The sequence below is a fragment of the Balaenoptera borealis genome, assembly GCF_965194805.1.
Source record: "Balaenoptera borealis genome assembly, chromosome: 13".
Lineage (NCBI taxonomy): Eukaryota > Metazoa > Chordata > Mammalia > Artiodactyla > Balaenopteridae > Balaenoptera > Balaenoptera borealis.
Genome location: NC_138870.1, coordinates 83,227,113 through 83,251,249, shown reverse-complemented (window position 1 = coordinate 83,251,249; position 24,137 = coordinate 83,227,113). Strand labels below are relative to the sequence as shown.

General features: G+C 39.7%; 1 protein-coding gene and 1 pseudogene across 2 annotated transcripts in view; one reads left to right on the top strand and one right to left on the bottom strand.

The window, feature by feature from the left end:
- Positions 1-24,137, top strand: part of LOC309608942 (uncharacterized protein) — a 574,070-nt gene that overhangs the window by 54,009 nt on the left and 495,924 nt on the right. The gene's annotated exons all lie outside the window — the stretch shown is intronic.
- On the bottom strand, positions 12,123-13,376 carry LOC309608937 (ribitol-5-phosphate xylosyltransferase 1 pseudogene; annotated as a pseudogene). Its single transcript has one exon. The product of its transcript is annotated as a ribitol-5-phosphate xylosyltransferase 1 pseudogene (transcript).

Below are 24,137 nucleotides of genomic sequence, written 5' to 3'. Positions count from 1 at the left end.
AGTATTTTGTTGAGGATTTTTGCATCTATGTTCATCAGAGATATTGGCCTGTAGTTTTTTGGTGACATCTTTGTCTGGTTTTGGTATCAGGGTGATGGTGGCCTCGTAGAATGAATTTGGGAGTGTTCCTCCCTCTGCTATATTTTGGAAGAGTTTGAGAAGGATAGGTGTTAGCTCTTCTGTAAATGTTTGATAGAATTCGCCTGTGAAGCCATCTGGTCGTGGGAAGCCAGAGGTCCTCCCTCTGCTATATTTTGGAAGAGTTTGAGAAGGATAGGTGTTAGCTCTTCTGTAAATGTTTGATAGAAATCGCCTGTGAAGCCATCTGGTCCTGGACTTTTGTTTGTTGGAAGATTTTTAATCACAGTTTCAATTTCAGTGTTTGTGATTGGTCTGTTTATATTTTCTGTTTCTTCCTGGTTCAGTCTCAGAAGGTTGTGTTTTTCTAAGAATTTGTCTATTTCTTCCAGGTGGTCCATTCTATTGGCATATAGTTCCTTGTAGTAATCTCTCATGATCCTTTGTATTTCTTCAGTGTCATTTGTTACTTCTACTTTTTCATTTCTAATTCTGTTGATTTGAGTCTTCTCTCTTCTTTTCTTGATGAGTCTGGCTAATGGTTTACCAATTTTGTGTATGTTCTCAAAGAACCAGCTTTGAGTTTTATTGATCTTTGCTATTGTTTCCTTCATTTGTTTTTCATTTATTTCTGATCTGATCTTTATGATTTCTTTCCCTCTGCTAACTTTGGGTTTTCTTTGTTCTTCTTTCTCTAATTGCTTTAGGTATAAGTTTAGGTTGTTTATTTGAGATTTATCTTGTTTCTTGAGGTAGGATTGTATTGCTCTAAACTTCCCTCTTAGAACTGCTTTTGCTGCATCCCATAGGTTTTGGGTCATCGTGTTTTCATTGTCATTTGTTTCTAGGTATTTTTTGATTTCCTCTTTGATTTCTTCAGTGATTTCTTGGTTATTGAGTAGTATATTGTTTAGCTTCCATGTATTTGTATTTTTTTACAGTTTTTTTCCTGTAATTGATATCTAGTCTCATAGCATTGTGGTCGGAAAAGATAGCTGACATGATTTCAATTTTCTTAAATTTACCAAGCTTGATTTGTGACCCAAGATATGGTCTATCCTGGAGAATGTTCCATGAGCACTTGAGAAGAAAGTGTATTCTGTTGTTTTTGGATGGAATGTCCTACAAATATCAAGTCCATGTTGTTTAATGTGTCCTTTAAAGCTTGTGTTTCCATATTTATTTTCATTTTTGATGATCTGTCCTTTAGTGAAAGTAGGGTGTTAAAGTCCCTTACTATTATTGTGTTACTGTCGATTTTCCCTTTTATGGCTGTTAGCATTTGCCTTATGTATTGAGGTGCTCCTAGGTTGGGTGCATAGAGATCTACAATTGCTATATCTTCTTGGATCGATCCCTTGATTGTTATGTAGTGTCCTTCTTTGTCTCTTGTCTCTTTCTCTCTCTTCTTTGTCTCTTGTAATAAAGTCTATTTTGTCTGATATGAGAATTGCTACTCCAGCTTTCTTTTGATTTCCATTTGCATGGAATATCTTTTTCTGTCCCCTCACTTTCAGTCTGTATGTGTCCCTAGGTCTGAAGTGGGTCTCTTTTAGACAGCATATGTGCGGGTCTTGTTTTTGTATCCATTCAGCCAGTCTGTGTCTTTTGGCTGAAGTATTTAATCCATTTACATTTAAGGTAATTATTGATATGTATGTTCCTATTACTATCTTCTTAGCTGTTTTGGGTTTTTTTTTGTAGGTCTTTTCCTTCTCTTGTTTTTCCTGCCTAGAGGAACTCCTTTAGCATTTGCTGTAGAGCTGGTTTGGTAGTGCTGAATTCTCTCAACTTTTTCTTATCTGTAAAGGTTTTAATTTCTCCATCAAATCTGAATGAGATCCTTGCTGAGTAGAGTAATCTTGGTTGTAGGTTTTTCCCTTTCATCACTTTAAATATGTCCTGCCACTCCCTTCTGGCTTGCAGAGTTTCTGCTGAAAAATCAGCTGTTAACCTTATGGGGATTCCCTTGTATGTTATTTGTTGCTTTTCCCTTGCTGCTTTTAATATTTTTTCTTTGTATTTAATTTTTGATAGTTTGATTAATATGTGTCTCAGCGTGTTTCTCTTTGGGTTTATCCTGGATGGTACTCTCTGTGCTTCCTGGAGTTGATTGCCTATTTCCCTTCCCATGTTAGGGAAGTTTTTGACTATAATCTCTTCAAATATTTTCTCAGACCCTTTCTTTTTCTCTTCTTCTTCTGGGACCTCTATAATTCGAATGTTTGTGCATTTAATGTTGTCCCAGAGGTCTCCGAGAGCCTCCTGAATTCTTTTCATTCTTTTTCCTTTATTCTGCTCCCTGGCAGTTATTTCTACCATTTTATCTTTCAGCTCACTTATCTATTCTTCTTCCTCAGTTATTCTGTTACTGATTCCTTCTAGAGTATTTTTAATTTCAGTAATTGTGTTGTTCATCACTGTTTGTTTGTTCTTTAGTTCTTCTAGGTCCTTGTTAAATGTTTCTTGTATTTTCTCCATTCTGTTTCTGAGATTTTGGATCATGTTTACTATCATTACTCTGAATTCTTTGTCAGGTAGGTTGCGTATTTCATCTTCATTTATTTGGTCTTGTAGGTTGTTACCTTACTCCTTCGTCTGTAACATATATTTTTGTTTTCATTTTTTTTTTTTTTATGGGTGGTGCTGTATTCCTTTCTTACTGGTTGTTTGGCCTGAGACATCCAGCACTGGAGTTTGCAGGCAGTTGGATAGAGCTGGGTCTTGGTGCTGAGATGAGGACCTCTGGGAGGCCTCACTCCGATTGATATTCCCTGGGGTCTGAGGTTCTCTGTTAGTCCAGTGGTTTGGACTCGGATCTCCCACCACAGGAGCTTGGGCCTGACCTCCAGCCTGGGAACCAAGATCCTGCAAGCTTTGTGGCATGATTAAAAAAAACAAAACAAAACAGAAAAGGAAGAAAGAAAGAAAAAAAAGGAGCAGTACAGTATCAAAGAATAAAAAACAAAATAAAATTAGAAAGATAAAAAATATATTAGGAAAAATCAAACTATAATTGAAACAACTCCAACAAGGTAAAATAAAACCACAACAGGAAAAAGAAAAAAAAAGGGGGGGGGGGAGGGAATAAAGCAAAAGGAGAGAACAGTAGCAAAGTATAAAGAATAAAATAAAATTAGAAAAATAAAAGATTTATTAGGAAAAATAAAAATATAAAAGAATCAACAACCATGAATCAACAAGGTAAAACAGAACCCCAGTGTAAAAGAGGAAAAAAAAAAAAAAGCTTCGGCTATAGGGGCAGAGTTTAGGCGGGGTGGAACTTAGACAAAGGCAGGACCTAGGTGTGTGTGGGGTGACGTTTGAGTGTGGGGCGGGGCCTAGGCGGGCTGATGTTCAAGCGTGGGGCAGGGCCTCTGCTTAGGGCCTGTGGGGAAGGGGAGAGGCAGCACGTGGAAAGGAGGGCCTCTGGAGTGTGGAGTTCCGGAGTTTGGAGGTAAGGCCCTGGGTGAGGGTGTGTGGGTGGGGTTTAGGCCCAGCTCGTTGGACGGGGTCTCCGAGTGTAGAGGTGGGGCCCTGGGTGGGGGTGTAGGGGCGGGGCTCGGGTTCTGCGCAGCAGGAGGGAGGCTCTGAGGGCAGAGGATTAGGCCCAGGAGCTCAACAGGCTCCCTGGTGCCTAAGTGGACAGGGAAAGCGCTGGCCCCATTCCCTTCCATTCCTTCATGCCCCTCCCCCACCATCTCCCCCAGGGTCCCCCCCGTTGCCACAGCACCCCTAACCATGGGTGGGTCCCCCTGGGTGTAGGAACTCCTTCCCTCCCGCAGTCCCCCCTCAGGGGTGCCGTCCTGGAGGTCCAGCCTTTACTTTTGCTCCCCCTCCCTCCCCCTCCCTCAGGACCTGTGGGGCTGGAGGGGGCCTAGGTGGGCAGAGGATCAGGCCCGAGATCTCAGCAGGTTCCTGGGGGCCCAAGTGAGCAGGGGAAACCTGGCCATGCTTCGTTTTGATCCTCTGCCCTCCCAGTGGTTCCCCAATTTCCCCCTTTGGGTGTGGGATCCCTTCCCCTCCCCTAGCTGCCCCTCAGTGGGCCAGTCCTGTCCTGCCTCCACTTCTCCTCCCCCTTCATTCCCTGCACGCCCCACGTCCTACCCGGTCACTGGGGGTTCCTCCCGTCCCCTTAGGTGTTTGTGGTCCCCCACTGGTGCCTGGTAGGTGCCCTAGTTGTGAGGAGACTCGAATTCCATGTCCTCCTAGTATGCCATCTTGACTCTGCCCCCCTTTATTTCTCATTTCAGTTTATGCTCAGGTGTTAGTTGATAGAGTATATCAGAAATCAGGCAGTGAGCCCAGATGACAACATAAAATTCTTCAAGTAACATCATATCAGAAATATAAAAACGTCCCTCAAATTGAAAGTCCAAGAACTAAATTATCTTTCCTTTATATAAATTTAAGTGCAAAGAAATTAGAGCTCTTACTAACTTGTCATTCTGCTAAATCTCAGAAGGGTCTCACTCAAACCCTGGATAGAAACAAGTTCTTTACCATTGGCAGCTCTGGCTTCTTCTGTTGGAATGGATATCATTTTCTGTGAGAATTATCAGCACTGTGAGCTAAATATTTCCTGCTTTGCTCTTTCATGGCACATGATAGGATTTCACTTTGCTGCTGCCTTTGAAATTATGCCTAATATATGACTCACATTGACCAATGGAATGTGAGTTGAAATAATGTGTTACTTCCTGTTGGAAAATGTATGAGCCAGTGTGTACTTTGCTTAGTCCTTCTGCTCCAGCACTTGTGGAAGTATTGGCTTGAGATGGAACATCCAATGGACGGGGTCCCTGATTTACTGTAATAAGCAGAATCCCCTTGTTGACTTGTAATAGATATGTAGTGTGGATGGAAAAACAAACTGTTGTTGTCAAAACTATGTTTTGGAATTGTTTGTTACTGCATAATAACCTAGTTCACTCTGACTGATACACCTTCTCAGGAATACTGAGACTGAATTAATTCAACATACAGTCTTTCAAAAGCCCCACTTTTTAAGGAGTCTAAAATCTGAATAGGTCACATATAAATACAATTATTGAGCAAAAAATTTAAAACATAGTCACATCCCTTGCCTCTTGAGTAGTTATCACAAGGAAGAGGATCCTCCCAAAACCGTTAACTTGGTGTGTTCCTGACCAGACTTTCAGGGGTATTTGAAGGAAGGAGAGAGACAGTGGAAAGACACATGTGCAAAGAGAAAGTCATCCGAGTCTCAGCCTCATCAGGATATCAGTCAGTCTGTGCCAGTTGCTTGGAGACCATGGCGAATGAATAGAAACTGAGGAGAATCTTCCTCAAGAGATTAATTATGGATTAACTATGGCACCAGGCCCTGTGATTACTGTATCTTGGGGGAAAATTCCTCTATGCATAATGCCTCCTGTCTCAGAGAATGGCTTTTGTAAAACTTAGAAATTTACCAAAGTGGCATGTCCAGACAGTTATTTGAGATGCCCTTCTTTCCTCTTCCGCATATTCAAAACCTCCATACTCCCATCTGCCTTTTGAGGCTTGCGTTTCTGCCACACCAGAGTAGAACTGAATGTGAGCTCTGTAGGGCATTGCCTCTACTTTTTCAAGTGAGAGGCATTTCTAGTCCTTTACTACAGTGGCTGTTACCATGGGCTTTTGTTTTGGAATTGCCTAGACTAGGGGGTCTGCAAACTATAGCCTGGGGGCAGAATCCAATCCACTGCCTTTTTTTAAAATGGTGAAATATAGGTTTACATTTACATTTATATGAAACATAATACTAATTTATTACATTCACTGATAAATGTAATGGTTTTTACAATTTAAATGATTGAAAAAATCATATTTTGTGACATGAAAATTAGATGAAAACCAGTCATGATGTCCATATATCAAGTTTTATTGCAATACAGCCATGCGCATTCATTTCTGCACTGCATATGGCATCTTTCACATCCCAAGGCACAGTTGAATAGTGGCAACTGAGACGGTATGGCTTACAAAGACTAAAATACTTATTAAAGCTGGCCCTTTACAGGAAAAGTTTGCTGACTTCTAGCCTAAAGCATATGAGTTTTGCCTCCTTCAGCCGATCCCTGACTTGAAACTGTTGTTACTGTTTCTGATGTATTCCTAGGGGCCTGGTGAAAATCCAAACTTTTACAGTGGGTTCTATCTTGGACCTTGCCTTTCCTGTTTTTTGACTTTTTTTTTCCTGGACTTGACTAACTTCTGATACTTCAGAGGAACAAAACCACTTCCCTCACTACACCTTTGCCTGAAATAATGGGATATGGCTTACTGGTCCATTTTCCTCCATGGTTCCTCTAATCCTTCCAGGAAGGCTCAGCTAAGTTTAAAAGACAAAACAAAACCAAAACCTAACTTCTTAATTTGTCCCATACCTTCTCTTCATAAACAGGGCTAATACTGAAGGATCTGAGTGTCTTTTTACTTCTTCTTTTCTTTATTTCTTTACTTTTTTTTTTTTCTCCTACACCAGACATCTCTTTTCCTAACATACTCTATTAGATATTTCTACTGTGACTTTTCCTCCTAATGAGAGAGATGAAATCAAGGAGTTCTGGCTTTGCCTAAAGCATTAATTGTTGACATGCATCTTGTCTGCCTTCAACTTCCTAAAATGTGTAATTCTACCTAGGAGATATTCTCCCATCAGACTAGCACGTGGTTAGGCCTGGGCTCAATATATTATTGTCTTGCTTGGCTTGCCCTTACCATCTCTCTCTCTTTTTGCATCTTAAAGTCCTTACTTTCTAAAATTCCCGAGCTTGTTTCCTCAGGACATAAGTAATACCTGTGTCTGTTTTTTTAAAATTAATTTTTATTGAAGTATAGTTGATTTACAATGTTGTGTTAGTTTCAGGTGTACAGCAAAGTGAATCAGTTATGCATATACATATATCCACTCTTTTTTAGATTCTATTCCCATATAGGTCATTACAGAGTATTGAGTAGAGTTCCTTGTGCTATGCGTCTCTTCTTAAAATAGCTGTTTAATCTTGCCAAACTTACTTAATAAGGTTTTAAGATCTCTGCCCTGACAGCTTCAGTCTTCCCTCTCCAATCTGTCCACATAGTCTGTAATGACCTCGTGTAGCATTGCTAGTTTTCAGGATGGTTCCCCAATTCCTGATTGACTTTTAACAGCTTTAGTGGGGTGCTTCTGAGCAGTTTTCTGACCTGGGCTTCCTTTGAGGGGTGTACTGATTTGTTATGGCTGCTGTAACAAAAGTACATATTGCAAACTGGGTGACTTAAAACAACAGAAATGTATTGTCTCAATTCTGGAGGCCAGAGTCTGAGATCAACGTTTCGGCAAGGCTGGTTCCTTTTGAGGTCTGTGAAGGAAGGATCCGCTCCAGGTCTCTCTGTTTGGCTTGCAGATGGCCGTCTTCTCCTTGTGTCTCTTCACATCATCTCCCTAAGTGTGTTTGTGTCTTGTGTCCAGATATGACAGTGGTCACATTGAATAAAGTGTCCACTCTACTCCAGTGTGACCACATCTTAATTTAACAAATTACACCTGCAAGGACCCTACCTCCAAATAAGGTCACATTCTGAGGTACTGGCGGTTAGGACTCCAATATATGAATTTTGGTGGGGACACAATTCACTCCAAGCTTCTCTCCCATACCTTGGCCCCTCCTCTGTAAGGTTTCTTTGCACCCCAGGTATCCTCTCTTAGTATCATCTTCTCATTTTCTGGTATAATGTTTATAGACAGGTTGGAATATTTGTCCTTTCTTACTTTTTGGTGTTCTAGCCTGGCTTTGAAGATTTCCTATTTTCCTTTTATATTGATTTAGCTTTTTCTCTAGGTCCTTCCCCTTTCTCCTAAAAAGAAAAAAATTGCGGTAAAATGCACAGAAGCTTTACCATCTTAACCATTTTTAAGTGTATAGTTCAGTATACACTGAACTATAAGTATAATAACATTGTTGTGTTTAAATTATATTTAACCTTTGATTTACAATTTCATTGAGTTGTTTCTCTTCCTAAAGCCAAGAAGATGACATGTCCTCTATAGAATGCTTACATTCTTCTCTAAATTTATCATGAAAAATTTGATTTAAAGAAAAGTTGAAAGAATATACAATAAACTCTCATATACCCACATTCAACAATATTATTTAACTGTATTTGCCATGTCTATCCATATTTATATGTGTATTTATATGCACAAGTATACATATATTTAAATATTTTTGTGTTTATGAATGTGTATATGTATATGAAAAAATATATGGTATATAATTTTCTGTACCATCTGAAGTCAAATTATGGAAATCAGGACACTTTGCCCCTAATATTTTAGCATATATCATATAAAAATAAGGATAATCTCTTACATAATTACAATATCATTATCACACCAAAAAAATGAACAAATTTCCTAACATCATCTGATACTCAGTTCATATTCAGATATCCCTCATCTTCTCCAAAATGTCTTTTATTGTTTTATTGGTTGTTTTTTGAGAACCATCAAGGCTCATGCATTGCATTCCAATTCTTTTTGTTTATCTATTGAAACACTTTTCACTCTTTTGTATTTGAAGCCAGAATTTCAGTCTCTAAAATATGTTATGTAATTAACAAATTATGATGGACAAGCCAAATGATTTCAGGAGATTTACGCTCAATTCTTTCCTTCGCCCTTGAACTGCTGAAGTTCAAAACAGTTTTGAACAAGAATAGAATAGAATAGGAATAGAACCTGGGTCTGCTGAACTCTTGCTGCCTGTTAATACCCAGATGCTTTAATTAAAAGGCCAGTCCTCTGTGATCTATGTGCACTTAACTGTGTTATGTAACATCAACCCCTGGTCTACTGTCCTTTCTAATAAATATCTTATAGGGAGTAAAAATTATTCCACCAATGCATAATAACCCTGTATAATGAAGTTTTGTATGTCTTGCATGGTATGAAAATACTTTTTTTCCAGCAAATTAATGTTTGATTCAGTCACACCTGCTTAGATCTAAGTCTGTCAGAAAAATTTTCTTATTAATGCTAATGGAAACTGGCTTTGTGTCTGTAAACGTCAGCCAAAGCATAATGTGTTGCAGCCTACAACAGTCAATACTCATAAAAGTACTGAGGTTAAGACCTTCTGTCTGCCTTCATCTTTCCATGTGTTATTTTGATTGCCCTAATTTAGTGTAGTATTGATCTCACAAGATTTCCTGATCATTATGACCATATATTGGGGAGAGGGGAGTTGGAGTGATGATTATTTCTACCTTCCTCTCTTATCCCCTGAATTTAGAACTATTTGAGAAGTAGATTCAGGGGTCATTCAGGTGATGGACATATCAGCCTTGTTGTAAAGTGGATTGGAAAATGTGGTTGAATTCACCTTTGGACTTCCTCTCCCCAGGTTCTAGACCTTGGGTTAACCTGCCTGAGGGAGAGTTTGAGTGTTTAGAGTGACTAGCATACTCAGAATTTCTGCCTTACCCTCTGTGATCCCCAGTTGTGTGAGCAGACAGAGAAGAAATACATAACTGGGTACTTAAAAAATTGAAATATAATTTAAATACAGTAAAATTTATCATTTCCAATGTGTAGTTGGATGAGTTTTGACATATGTATAGAATCACGTAACCACCATCACAATCAAGATGTATAGCCTTTCTATCACCCCAGAAGGTTCCCTCTATGCCTTTGCAGTCAGTCTCCCCTCCTTTCTGCTCTTACCTCCAGACCCTGGCAATCCTGATCAGATTTCTGCCCTGACAGTTTTGCCCCTAGAATGTTATGTAAATGGAATTGTACAGCACGTAGCCTCCATGTTGTTGCATCTATCAGTATCACTGAGTTGTATTCCATTGCATGGATGTATCACTGTTTATCTGTTTGCCAGTTGCTGGGCATTTGGGTTGTTTCAAGTTTTTGGTTATTATGAATAAAGCTGCTGTAAACATTTGTCTACAGGTGTTTGTGTGGACTTATGTTTTCATTTCTCTTGAGTAAATTCCCAACAGTGTGACTGTTGGATCATATGGTATTTGTTTAACTGTGTAAGAAATGGTGTACTGCTTTTTAAAGCATTAATGCTACCCAGTGGAGGAACAAGAACCAATGTATGTTATACTCCAAACACTCACAAGGCAGGTAAATTTTTCACTTGGGGATGAGTAAGTGAGGGGTGGGGAGAGAGAATAGAAGTATGAGTTTATTGTAGTGATTTCAACCCTGGATGAACATTAGGATCTCAGAGGAAGCTTTTATAAAGTCTGATGCAAGTTCTCCACTCCACCCCTTCAGAATGAATAGGCTTTTGGTGAAACCTATATTTTTTTAAAGAGCCCCAGCTAATTCTAATATATAGCAAGGATTGAGAACCACTGCTATAGTGGAAGTTCCCTCGTGGAAACATGATTCCTGTGAAATGGACGTGGCCTCTTAATAACCAAGAGGCCATTTCCTTGATGAAAAAAAATCAGTAATGTGATAAAATTAGTGGTAACTTTCATGTATTACATGAAATGATATGAAACTATAACATTTGGGGCTCTAAATACATATTAAAATTGTAACATCTTGCATGAATTAAAAAAATGTATTCAAGTAAGAGAACTATAATTTTGAATTATTTAGACCACTTTAAAATCTAATTCAAAATGTTTTGTGTTCTCATATAAAAGTCTCAGCTCTACTACTCCTTTTCAATATTAAATGTATAAAGAGACTTGTAATGATATTTTTGTTTAACTCTGCTGAGTCTCCCAAGGACATTACCTCTCTTGATTGGTTGAACACATCCCGTTAGGATAAAGATGATTCCGTTTTAAATGGCACAATTTCCTTGAGAAATTCTAAGCTACTTGTAGACCATGATTTACAAAACAAACCATTGTTTAGTACTTTTGATCTGCTTTGATTTGAAATGAATGCCTTTTAAAGCAGCTTTATATATTACTGGGCCCATTTGAAAAACTTCTTACTCTGTGTCATGTTCTTTGGGCTTAGTTCTTAGTTCAGAATGTCAGTGTCACTCTAAAAAGTGCTTATTGATTGTCAAAGTAAAGTTTTAATGATTCAGGAAAATATCTCTACTTTTCACAGATGGCTTTCTAGTTATATTCAGAAGTAAAATAATACAGACAGACTACTTCAGGGTGATAATTTCCTGAAGCAAAATGAAATAAATTGACAGATAATAAAGAAATGAAGAGTCTCGCTGGGCGTAGGAAACTCCGAATTGGCTGGTCTGGAAAGTTGAAATCCAAGGACAAATTAATAGATCGCATGTTTTGAGGTGTCTTTCTATGGAGCATTTATAATGTAAACTGAGGATTACTTAATGATTGTTTTGAATTGCCAACGCTACAGAGAAGGGCAAAAGGAGAGGAAAGAAGAGAGGAATGTTCTTTATCATGGGTACCATAGTAGCACACTGATTAAGAAAGAAATTAACTATACAAACATTATTATAGCAACATCAATGGAACTTTAAATAAAAGAGAAAAATTCACTCACATTCCTGCTACCCCAGAATCAATCTGTTCTCATTTGTTTTAAGGATTCTTTTGTTCTATTAATTAGGTGGAACATTGTTTATTCACCATTTCCAAACTTATAAGGCAGACAGCCCAGGTTTGTTTTGTTTTTTTTGTTTTAGTATTGTAATATTGCCAATCTTTATGTAAGTTTAGGAAAAACTTTTGCATTATTTTCTTAGAATAAGTCAATGGAAATAATATTTCTGAATCAAAGGACATTAACATTTTAATAGTTCTTTACTATGTTCATTCTTCTTTCAAAAATCGTTATCATACCTTTTTAGTCTATGCAGGTACAAGTGCACTACCTCATCTGGGTATTCTAATTTGAAATCACATTGGTATAAAGTGGTGCCTTGTTGTTATTTCAATGATTATTTCTTTGATTATTAGGTGGATTGAACATTCCCCCATATTGTGTCTACTAATTATAATTTCTATTTTTGGATGCAAACTCTTTGATTATGCCATATATTCATTTGTGTCCAGGGAGCCTTAATAGAGTTCTTATGAAATTTTCACAAGTGCATTTTAACGTAGGTATTAACCCTTTGCTTATTTAATTACTATAAATATTTTGTCCCTTGTGTTTCTTTCCATTTAAAAAAAATTTTTAGCACAAATTTTGAATTTTTAATGATAAAATGATTGGTCCTGTCATTTGTAGTTTCTTCTACTGCTTCAAAACTTAGAAAATTATGTCAAACTTAATGTCAACCTCATGTGGCTGTAGTGCATGGAGGGGAACTTAATGGTAGTGGGAGTTGAGTAAAGAAGTCAAGACAGAGAGAGCTAAGGTTATACAATACTTGTTTTTTTTTTTTTAATTTTTATTGAAGTATAGTTGAATTACAACATTGTGTTAGTTTCTGCTGTATAGCAAGGTGAATCAGTTATACATAAACATATATCCACTTTTAAATTTTTTAATTAATTTTTGAATTAGCTAACCTTTATTATTCTTTAAAAATGAACTTTCCACAATATTAATAAATCTCACTTTTAGCTCTGCTTTGAAGTATTGATACCAGTGAAGTAACCTTTTTCTTCTTTGAATCTTTTCTTGTAAAATTATAGTTTTCTCTTTTTCTAAAATAGGAAGTTCCTTCCAGTTCTTAATAAAGATAAAGGGAGCATTCATGGACTTGAGTAACTGCAGAGGAGCATTATGGTAAACAGATGAATTTCCACAGCTGCCAGCTGTCATTATGTCTTCTACCACGGGAACGAAGCCATAGGAGCAAGACTTATATATTCTGTAACACTCCGTGTTTCCTCCTGCTGGGCGCAATGTGAGATCACTCTGAAGCAGAGCATCTTGATAATTCTTAAGGCTTTCATTTGTTTCTTGAGGCTGCCACTGTTCTGTTGCTGAAACCCAACAAAGCTTATCATTCCCATCTTGTTTCAAAATGTTCATTAGTGCTTGTCTGGATGAATTTTCATAAATGGTTCCTACGATATTACACAAGTATGGCCTTTCATATGCAGCATTGACCAATTCGCCTCCACCACAGGAAAATTCCTGTATGTTGCTACTCCTAAAGGCCATTGAAAAACATCCATGTTATTAATCCAGGGGCTGTCATATATTATGAAAAGCAGTTCCACAGAGCCTCCATTTCTTTTGAGAAATTGGTTTATCCATTCATTATTACAATGTTCATTTGCAACCAAAACTGTTAACAACAAGATGCTGGAGTTTTTGAGTTTGCACTAAATTTTGTGGATAAAGTAACCCCTGGGTGGCAAAAAAGACCTTTGCTTTTTCTCTTCCATTTAGAACGAGTACCACATTATTCTCATCAACAGAGAAGTACCCGGGGACCACAGCTGGACCAGTGATGAAGCTGTAATGTGTTCTTCCAACAACTAAATTTCCTTCTCTCCGCTGAGCAGTCACATCAGTGGGCTCAAGTAAACCTTCAAAAATATGCTCCCAAATACAAACCAATGGCAGCTTTGCCCCAGATTTGTACATGGAAGTCTTTTTTCTCTTTTGTGGACTTACTTAATCTCTGAAGTCTGTGTTTTTGCTCATTTTTTTCATCTTCTTCCCAAGGATTCCATTCTTCACTTCTCAAAGTAGATTGTTTTTTCCAGAAGGTTCCCAATTATTTCCTTCTCATCCAGAACCATTCAATGATGAATTATAAGTAGAGGGCACATTCCTTATCACTGAACTTGCACATAGGTAAAGAAGGCTGGAAAAGATGCTTTGTGTTTTAAGAAGCCTCCTATGAACACCTTCCCATGTGCACATGCCATTGCTCATCTCATCATCATTATCACCTCAGTGCCCTTCCTGTGGCTTTGATGCTGGGCCATTATCTTCAGGGCCAAGAAGTGCAGGTTACTTGGATTTGCATTTATGTAACTATTTGTGATTGAACCTTCCTTCAGTTTTCATCTGGGGTTCAGCTGATTGAGGCTGGGATTGGCTGGGCTTGGTTTTAGTCTATGGCTTGGGTCCAAGTCTGCTCCATATTCTCTAATCCGCTATGGTCCAGCAGTTATTGGAGTGAAGGTTCTGAGCCCCACGTCAGGCTTCCCAACCTGGGGGTCTGGCAACGAGAAGAGGAATTCCCAGAGAATCAGACTTTGAAGGCTAGCAGGACTTGATTGAAGGACTTCAACAGGACTGCTAATGTTGGAGGGTCTCCTGCAGAGGTGAGGGGTGGCTGTGGCTCACCGCGGGGACAAGGACACTGGCAGCAGAAGTTCTGGGAAGTACTCCTTTGTGGGAGCCCTCCCGGAGTCCGCCATTACATCCACTTTTTTAGATTCTTTTCCCGTATAGGTCACTACAGAGAATTGAGTAGAGTTCCCTGTGCTATACAGTAGGTCCTTATTAGTTATCTAATAGTTGTATTGTTAAATGGAGTGTGTGTGTGTGAGAAACGTTTTCCCAGAGAGGAATTATACTGTCCTTCCTGAGAAGTATTAATACTGTTGGCATGGCTGGTACCCACCCACGACACCCAACTGTGCAATAAGAATGAAGAAGGGAGCGTGGCACTTCTGAGAAATCTAGCTTCATGGAGGTAGCCAACTAGTTTATTCACATTCAGAATAATTTTGTTTTGTTTTGGTTGCTTGAGATGAATGGTTGTAAGTAGAAGTCTAACTAATGCATAGCTTTGGAAAAGAATGAAATCTCACAATGGTGCAACTGTTGCTAAATAACTTCCTGCGTGTCCCCAAAGTGGCCAGTTTCAGAAGGATTGGGGAGATCTCATCTTGCAACATGTTATAACAAAGAAGGAGGGGTTAAGAAATCACACCTCCTCATTGCTACATGCCTGTACGTACAATAACCAGAGATTTTCTGGGATATCCTTAATTCAGATATTCTTTTTTGTTGATCTAAGGTGCATCCTACTTGTCTGATCACAGGTCCCAACTTCTGTTCAAAAAGCAGAGTCACCATAGGAATTCGGCAGCAGATCCTGAGCTGTTCTCACCCCCACTCCTCTCTTCTAACCCATTTTGCTTATTTTCATTAACAGAAGAAAACACTTTTATGTGCCAATTCTCAGTCTCAGAAACTCTAATGGTTCTTTTTTATACATTGCAACAAACCCAAACTTCTTTTGCCATCTTTAAAGACTCTGCCCTGCTTAGGTAACTTTCTTATTCTTGCTTCCTGGACACTCATCTTTTGCTCTAGTCAAGTACCTCTGGTCTCTTTTCCTTGCAGTTGCCCTGTTCATTCCCACCTGCTATCCCATTGCTTTCCTTCTGTCAATCTGTTCCGGCTGCTAGAACAGAATATGATAGACTGGGTGGCTTATTGACAACGGAAATTTATTTCTCACAGTTCTGGAGGCTGGGAAGTCCAAGATCAAGGCAGATTTGGTGTCTGGGGAGAGCCTGCTTCCTGATTCATAGATGTCCTCACATGGTGGAAGGGCAAGGGGGCTCTTTGGGGTCACTTTATAAGGGCACTAATCCCATTCTTGAGGGCTCCACCCTCATGGCCTAATCACCTCCCAAAGGCCTCACCTCCAGATACCATCATATTGGGGATTAGGTTTCAACATACAAATTTTGGGGGAACACAAACATTCAGTCTATAGCGCTTTCTTTGCGTAATGCTTTCCTCCTGGAATGCTTTCCCTCCTTTCCTCGCTTAAAACTAGACTCACTTGTCAAGCCCTAAATCAAGTCTGACATTAAACAAAACAAAGTACAGTATAGAGCTGACCCTTCCAGGGAAGTTTAGGTGCCATTGCATAGGTAAGTCTCTGGGCAGAATCTCATCCATCAAAGACTGCTCTAGCCTCTCTGAGATGGATTGGTGGTTCTCTTTTATGTGTCTACAGTTTTTTGTTGAGCAAGTGCACATCTGTTGGGCAGTATTCAGATTTTTAAAGGATCCTAGATAGGCCCCAACCCCCAAATGTGATCAGTATATTGGATGTACTGGCTTTGGGTGCTCTGCCAGGAGGAAACAACTTTATTCTTTCTTACCACTGCCTTCAAATAAAACCTTTAAATAAACTCCATTCCAAGCTCCTGGATGGTGGCTCAGGTTTTTGTTTTTCTGGACATGGGGGATTAGAGCAGTTTCAGTTATTAAAAATTCTAGCCCAATCAAGACTTCTATCACATGTCTATTAAAAGATTCTCCTTCCATGTCCTCCCAGAGTCTTGAAGTGGGAAGGGGGGGAGGCAATGTCTGCCTTTTCTTTCTTCCTCTTTCTTCCTCTTGCATCTACTTGCTAGATGCTCCAGGGTTAGGTAGCGAGGAGGGGCTAGAAGTTGAGGGACTTTTTAAAATAAACCTAGTTGGTGTTAGTCTGCAAAAACCCTCTGCATAGTCGACATCCAAATACTGACCATTTATCAAATAGGGTGCTTTTGTTGGTTCTTTGGGGACACCCTGTTGGAGACCTCTGAGGTTGAAACATTTCCTGACGTGGGAGAGGTAGTCTCTTGCTGCCCTCTTGTGTCATGCCCTCAACCCTACTCCAGCAGTTCACACTGTGTAACCTTTCTGCTGAGGCAATCTGGACCCTGGTGGGCAGTGTTCTTAGATGGGGTACTTTCAAGGAGGCTCTAGCCTGGCTCTCCTCTGCAACATCCGTTTAGCCCACAGGTTACCTGGCATGTTGCCTCTCTAAATCCTAGAAGTACAGTGTTCTCTCTTTGCTGTCCATCACAGATAGCTCCAGCCGGCCTCTCCCCTTTGGACTTTACTAAGTGAGAATCAGGCACCAGTCTCTGTGTTCCCCAAACTCCAGGAAACACAGATCAAACCCTCTAGTGGTAGGCAGAAAAATGCCCCCCACAGATGTGCATGCCTTAAGCCCTGGAACCTGTGAATATGTTACCTCACATGGCAAACTGTTGCTTTTCTGGAAGCTCCTCCTACACGGTTTGGGAGGGCAGTGGTGTAATTTTCTACACCATGGGACTAACAATCTTGTTGGCACTCTTTCTTGTATATAAGCTAGAGGTGGATGTCTTGGTGTGTCCAGCACATTATTTAAGCACCCTCACTCCCTCAGTCACAGTGTAGAGGCAGGAAACGTCCCATTTAATATTGTTGGACAAGTTTTGTAAATCTTTGTCCCTTGTTCTGTGCTTCAGTACAAGCACATATAGACCATTTCTAAGCATTTCCGTTACTCACTAGCTACCTGAATTCCTCTGCTGGACTAGGACTCCTTGATGGAAATCCTGTTACTGAGTGTCCTCTGCATTTTGATGAACACATCCCTCATGTCGGGCTCTGTATATTTTTGCTCCTTTTTCTGGTCTGAAATTAATTTCTGCAACCAAGTCAGTTCCTTCACTTTCTCATTCTATTTTATGCAAATTGCCAGCAGGACATCATGCCTTATGTCTACGCCTTCCAGAGCATAGTTAGAACTTCAGGTTTAGGTGGGTTGGAGGGAATCTAAAGGTCAGCTCTTTCATTGCTTCTTTCCTCCCACTCCTGAATTTTGAATCATCTCTCCTCACTGTCATCCAGGATATACAAGTATGGGATCCAGGATATACAAGTATGGGATCCAGGGGGGATTGTACTACTTCCCGTGTTTATTCCATTATGGAGATTTTCTTTGAGCTCCTTGAAGGCAAGGACCAAATCTTATTACCATGGCAACACCAGCCCCAACTCAGATCCTGGAGCAAAGCAGGAAGTCAGTGAATGAATGAGTGAATGAACGAATATTATTGGGCCCAAAACTGGCTTCTCTGTGGCTTCTATAACATCTTCCTTGGGATGATTCAAAATGATTTATTAATTCTCTTCTCTGCAGAATGGCCTTTAACTGTATAAAGCTATTTTGTCCTAATTGAGTCTTTTCTTCTCCTATATTTTCAGTCCCCTAAAGGATATTTCTACACATCAATTACAACCCTTTCTACTTTAGTTTTCGGATAGTCTCTTAAGGAATGTTCAGTTTTCTGGAATGAATTCAGCATGACAGTGGGCCGGAAGTGATTGTGTAACCATTGCAAAAGGCTGTGGTTTGAATCTTTCCAAAAGTCTTATCTGAGCAGCCCAGATGCAGCACTGTGCCAATAGTCACAGCTTCTCTGTTTCTCATTGTGTAGTCTGCAGATAGCCCTGCTGAGGGCTGAGGGTTTATATGGAAGGTGTCATGGTGTGTTTTAAGTGTAACAGGATATCAAATGGAATTTTTCATGGTGTCTTGATATTTCATCTGAAGCCCCAGTGCTGAGAACAAAAAGTGATAATTATCCCCAGATTTCTGAATGGTGTACTAGCGCTGCCATATGCATGCAGAAATTGTGAAAAGACAGCAAAACTGGTATCAACCTTCCATCACATACCTCCAACTCATGCAGGAGAAAGGGTTTGATTAAAGACTCTCTGGGGTAGTGGACAGTACTGTGGCATTTCCCTTTCTCTTCTTATGAGGTGAGAGAATTGGGGGCTCCAGTGGTACCCTGGGATTGAAATAGAGCAGGGTGGAGAATTCATGGAGAAATGGATGTGGGTCTTTGGAATTTAGGGATATGAATGAATGGGACCTGGTGCTTGCTTCCTGCCTGATGAGTCTGGAATGCGGGAGGCTGGTCAGAACAAACAGTGATCCCAAAATGATTGAAGAGGGCAACAGTGAGCACGTCTGCGCTACCAGAATTTCTAAGGGTGAGGACATGCGTCTTCCAGGAGTTACAATGGAAGATAGCTGGCCTTGAACCAGGAGCATTGCTGGTGGGCTGAAGGGACCCCAGCAATAAGCTGCTCTATGATATATTTCTGAGTAGGAGCTGAGCAGTTTGCAAGAAACTTCTGGGAGAAGTGGGAGAGAGCATTTGCTTTGAAGGGGGTTTTTCAGGCGGGTAGTCCGCAGAGTGAGCCTTTGAAAGCCCCACAAATGACCCCACTGGAGAGAGCCAGCAAATGGGCTCCTACCTCAAGACCAGGGTCTGCTGTGTTGTAACAGTACCAGCCATGAAAGAAACACTTGCTTCTTTTCCTCTAATCCCCCTGCCCCATGCTTTGACCCTGGAGAAGCCGGAAGCAGCAGTGGGAGGGGAAGGAGAGTGAAGGAGATGGAGGAAAGATAGACAGTAAAGTACTTCCTTTCCGTGCTGTAGGCTGTAGTCACGATGCCTTAGGTTGGGGTGGAGCTGGGGTATGGTGATGGGGGACTCTGATTTGAGTATGTGATTAAAGTTTTAAACAGGACTTTTCAATGAGTTTTTTTTTTTTTTTTGGGGCTGTGAAAAGCGGCATGCGGGATCTTAGTTCCCAGACCGGGGATCAAACCCCCGCCAAGCAGTGGAAGTACAGAGTCCTCACCACTGGGCTGCCAGGGAATTCCCTAATGAGTTTTAATTCTTGAAAGTAAGTTAAAAAATCTGTGGGGTAGGCCTGAGATATTGCCCAGAGGTGGGGAAGGATGATTTGACAGAACATGTTGGGAAGGAGTGATTAGAGAAAAATAAAACTATTATCTGGTGTACACCATCAACTTTAACCCGTCTGGTAAACTGATTAAATAAACAATAATTTTAGGAAAATTACAGGAAGGCTGGGCCTGAGGGATAGGTAGGTAATAGACTATTCTCTGGAACTTTGGTATTATGGACTCTTTGTTTTTCTGAAGTTTTTAATATTTCTGTTTAATATTTTAAAAGTTTTTATTTTGAAATGATGTTATAACGACAGAAAAGTCGCAAAAATAGTACAGAGAGTTCCCAGATACTCATTCCTCAGCTTCTGCTAATGTTAACGTCTTATATTGATATAACCATAGTGTAATGATCAAAACCAGGAAATTAACATTGATACAATACTATTAACTAATCTATAGACATTATCTGAGTTTGCCAGGTTCCCCATGAATGTTCTTTTTCTGGCCAGAATCCAAATTGCAATCCCACATTACATTTACTATCCACGGTCTCCTCCTTAGTCTTTCTCTGTATCATTAAATTTTAAGATTGGAAAAGACATTAAAGGTCCTCTAGATGAATCACCCAGTAGATTCTTGAATCCCCTCTATAAAAATCCCTGCTAATCAGTTTTTTTGGTAAGAAGACACCTCTAGTGACAGTCTGTTTTAATGGGGCCCAGCTCTATAAGGAAGTTCATAACAGTGATTCTCTTTCTTAAAGCTGCCACTTATTGATTCTGGTCCTTACCTGATCCTTGCCTTTAAAATAATCCTTCTACCTGACGGCCTTCAAATATTTGAAGACCATTATATTTCTACTTGCCCTGAAGCCCCATCCCCCATTCCTGCCACCAAATCCTCTCTTCTTTAGGATGGCCATCTTCAGGTCCATTAACTGTTACCCATATGACGTGGTTTTAAGTCATCTCACACATGGATCACTGTATCCCAAACAAGCTCCAGCTGTATATACAGGTGTAGATGTGGGTCTCTCTATTTGTCTATGTGGTGCCTGAACAGAGAAAAATCACGTATCATTCTCCACATTCTGTGTCCTATCTCAGCAGGCCAAGATTACATTAACATTTGGTTCGTTTTTATGAAGATAAGCAGGCAGTAGTTAGACATGCTAATTAAATAGCCATTTTTAGTGAACTTCAGTGGGTGATCCAGACTCCTGTGTGAGTTGCTAAGACAAGTTTGGTATCTTTCTCAGAGATATCTTTGGGCATGGAAAGCTGGACAAGGTAAGAATGTTTTCAATACAAATTTGGATTGACAAGTTTCCAATTGAAAATCATGGTGCCTGGCTACAATTTCCTGGTATATCTTCTCCAAAAAAGAAAAGGCAATACATTTTCAAAAACTAGAATAAACTTTTAATGTATTGGCAGAATCTGGGAGAACTTTCATTTACTGAACAGCCAGAGGAAATGGATTGAAAAATGCGATGTGGCCTGAAATAGAGGAAGTATTTTTGTTTAAAAATAATAAGAGGTACAAACTATTATGTATAAAATAAGCTACAAGCATATATTGTATAACATGGGGAATATAGCCAATATTTTATAACAATTATAAATGGAATATAACCTTAAAAACTGTGAATCACTATACCATACACCTGTAATTATATAAGATTGTACATCAACTATACTTCAGTAAAAAAAAAAATTTAAAAAAATTCTCAAAGGACTATTTTTCAGTCTTCTACTGCCTGTACCCTGGTTCAAAATGCAGGGTATGTTTTGACCTTACCTGTACAGTGTGGCTATTGCTGGAGGAGAGGCCTGGAATATTTCTCTCTTCACAGTTCCCATGGGTAGCTCTCTTTCCTCATACTCTCATAATCTGTAATTTCCAGAGATGAATGGCAGGAAAGCATGAAGGGATTGGGATTGGTGCATTTCCTCTTGGAGATGAGCCCTAGTATGAGTTAAAGCTAGGACACTTTGCATCTGTTCAGAGAGTGAGAGAACCAACAATGGAGATGCAGTAACACTAGATGAATTTCTGCTTGATCCTGGGAATTGGGCCAAGGAACTGTCAACAGCTTTCTCTCCAGAAGCGGATTTCAGAGTGGAGTTATAGTAGCACCTAAGTGATGCGAAGGAGAAAAGCAGTCCCTGACATTCAGGAACTAGCCCTTGGTGTCATTATAAGCTGGCCTGTGCTCAGTTAAGTTTTGATGTGCTCTGGTTGGACATAAGTAGTTTCACAGGACATCAGCATCAGACAGGGCCACTCCATGACCAGGATGCTTCAAAGCCAAAACAAAGAGCACTTGGTAATTATGTCTGAATACAGACAACACATGAACATTGTCCAAGTCACAAAATACCAAGAAGCCTCTGCCAGCTAAAATGAGTAATGGCTGTTTCCTTGTCAATTATACCTTCCACCTTGCTCCATTCTGCCCTCCCTATAAATAAGACTTACTAAGATACCCAGTGATAAAATTGTCCTGGCTTTCTGACACTGCCTAATTCGCCACATCACCCAATCAAAGCCCAAATCCAAAAATACGTTCTTTCTACATCCTCGTACTGAATTGCCCTGTGGTTCCCCATGTCATAATTCTGTCGTACCACAACTGGTAATAAATCCAACTTGTTCAATGCGAAACTGATTGGCCTTTGGTTTGAGGGCGAAGGACAGAGAATGGGATAATACATACTTGGCAAATACCAATGAAGTGTTAATCTCTTTTCTTTCAAAGATAAGCAAACAATAAAATGAAACAAGACATGGGGTCTAGGGAAAAAACTACTGTTGAATAAAGAAAAAAGAACAGCATCCCTAGACTTGGTTGGGGCCCCTAGCTATACATTTCTATAACTTCCAGTTTTGTACTCTTCATCATAGAATTCTGAGGAAACTAATATTTATTAGGAAAATTAAAATCCTAATTGGAAGTATTAAGGAGCCAAACTAATACTGTAGAAAATGGAAGTGGTAACATTGAGAGGAAACTTGAGAGGTTTTCCTAGACTGAAGAGAAGGATAATGGGAAAGCACATAGTAGACCTACAGTGATTGAATCCAAGAAGGATTTGTGTTCATAATGAAGAAACGAGCGATTTTAATGGAAGCAGTGCTAGTTACCGCAGAGTTGCTTGCTCAAAACGCATTCCAACCCTCTAGTAGTATGCAGAGCCAAGTCCCACTCTTCCCACAGTTGCCTGCAGTTTCGAATATGATTTAGGTTCTTCCAAGATGACGCACTCAAGTGAGACTGGATTTAGAAGTGAGTCATGTGGGAGAGAAGCAGGTAGGGAGGTCAGAGGCATCCAGTTTGCTGGCGCTGATTATGGCAGAGGCAACTCTGGAGGCAGCTTTCCAATTCGGCGGTCAGCTTCCTGGTGGGGGCAGAGGCGGCAGAGTTTTGGAGCCAGCCGGTGTGGCAACGACTCTTGTCTTGGCAGAAGCCTCCTGACTCTACGCTGCCCTGTGGGGGCCGGAGCAGCGGCTGTACTGGCAGCCCAGTTCTCAGACGTGCATCTGGGCGTCACTCATGGAAGGTCAGTCTAGAGCAGCACTATCCTATAGACATGTAAGAACACACGTACATCGTTTAAACTTTTCTAGTAGCTGCAGTTGAAGTCCAAAGAAATAGGTGACATTAATTTTAATAATATATCTTGTTTAACCCAATATATCCAAAAATAGTATAATTTCCGCATGCAGTCAATATATCACGTACTGATGCGTATCTTACCTGAGACTAGCCACATTTCAAGCACTCAGCCGTCTGTGGCTCCTGTATTGGACAACACAGGTCTAGAGTCCTTTTTTTCCGTTTTCCTGGCAATTTAGTAAATAATTTAATACCTTGTAATAAATCTCTCTCTGCTTAAACTTGTGGGTTGTGTTTTCCACAGTTGAACACTGGCTGATATAGAAGCAATACCAGATAAATAAACATGAAAAGGACTCAATCTGTACCAGCAAAATGAATGAAAAGAAAACCATACTTAGACACAATGGTACAAATTCTTTGAACTGCAAAGATGAAAGAACCTCAGATGCATCCAGAGAGCCTCCCTTGCCCCCTTGCAAATCTATTAAAGAAAAATATACAGATTGGCCTTAGCCTTCTTTCCTGCAAAGATAAATGGCAGAAGGAAATGGAATGATGACTATACATTTGGGGGATAAAAGGTATAGCTTGAGAATCTTATACTCAGCCAAGTTGTTTTTCAGGTGTAAACATGGCAGAATGACAGATGCGTAAGGGCTCATGAAACATACCATGCATAGAGCTCTCTTGAAAAAGTTATTCGCTGATATTTTCTTTTTCATATCAACCTTCTCCTGTTTTGCTTCTGCCTCTTTTTGTTTCATAATTTCTTGTTCTTTTTTTTTTCCTGGATACTTAAAAATTAAAAAAATTTTTTTTCTTGAGGATACTAAAATACATTTATTTAAAAAAAATTTAAAATGTGTCATTTTAATTTTCTTTTAATAGTGATTTCATCCATTGATTGTAATAAAGTTGGTGTTCTTTCTTAACATTACTTTTCTTCCTGTGTTTTGGATTTTGGTTTGCAGGCCCTTCTTGAAAGGAAGATTTTATATCTTTATTATTCTCTCTGCCTATTTTCTCTCTCTGATCCCCTGCACCCCGACTCCTGTAGTTTTGAGGTTTGTCTC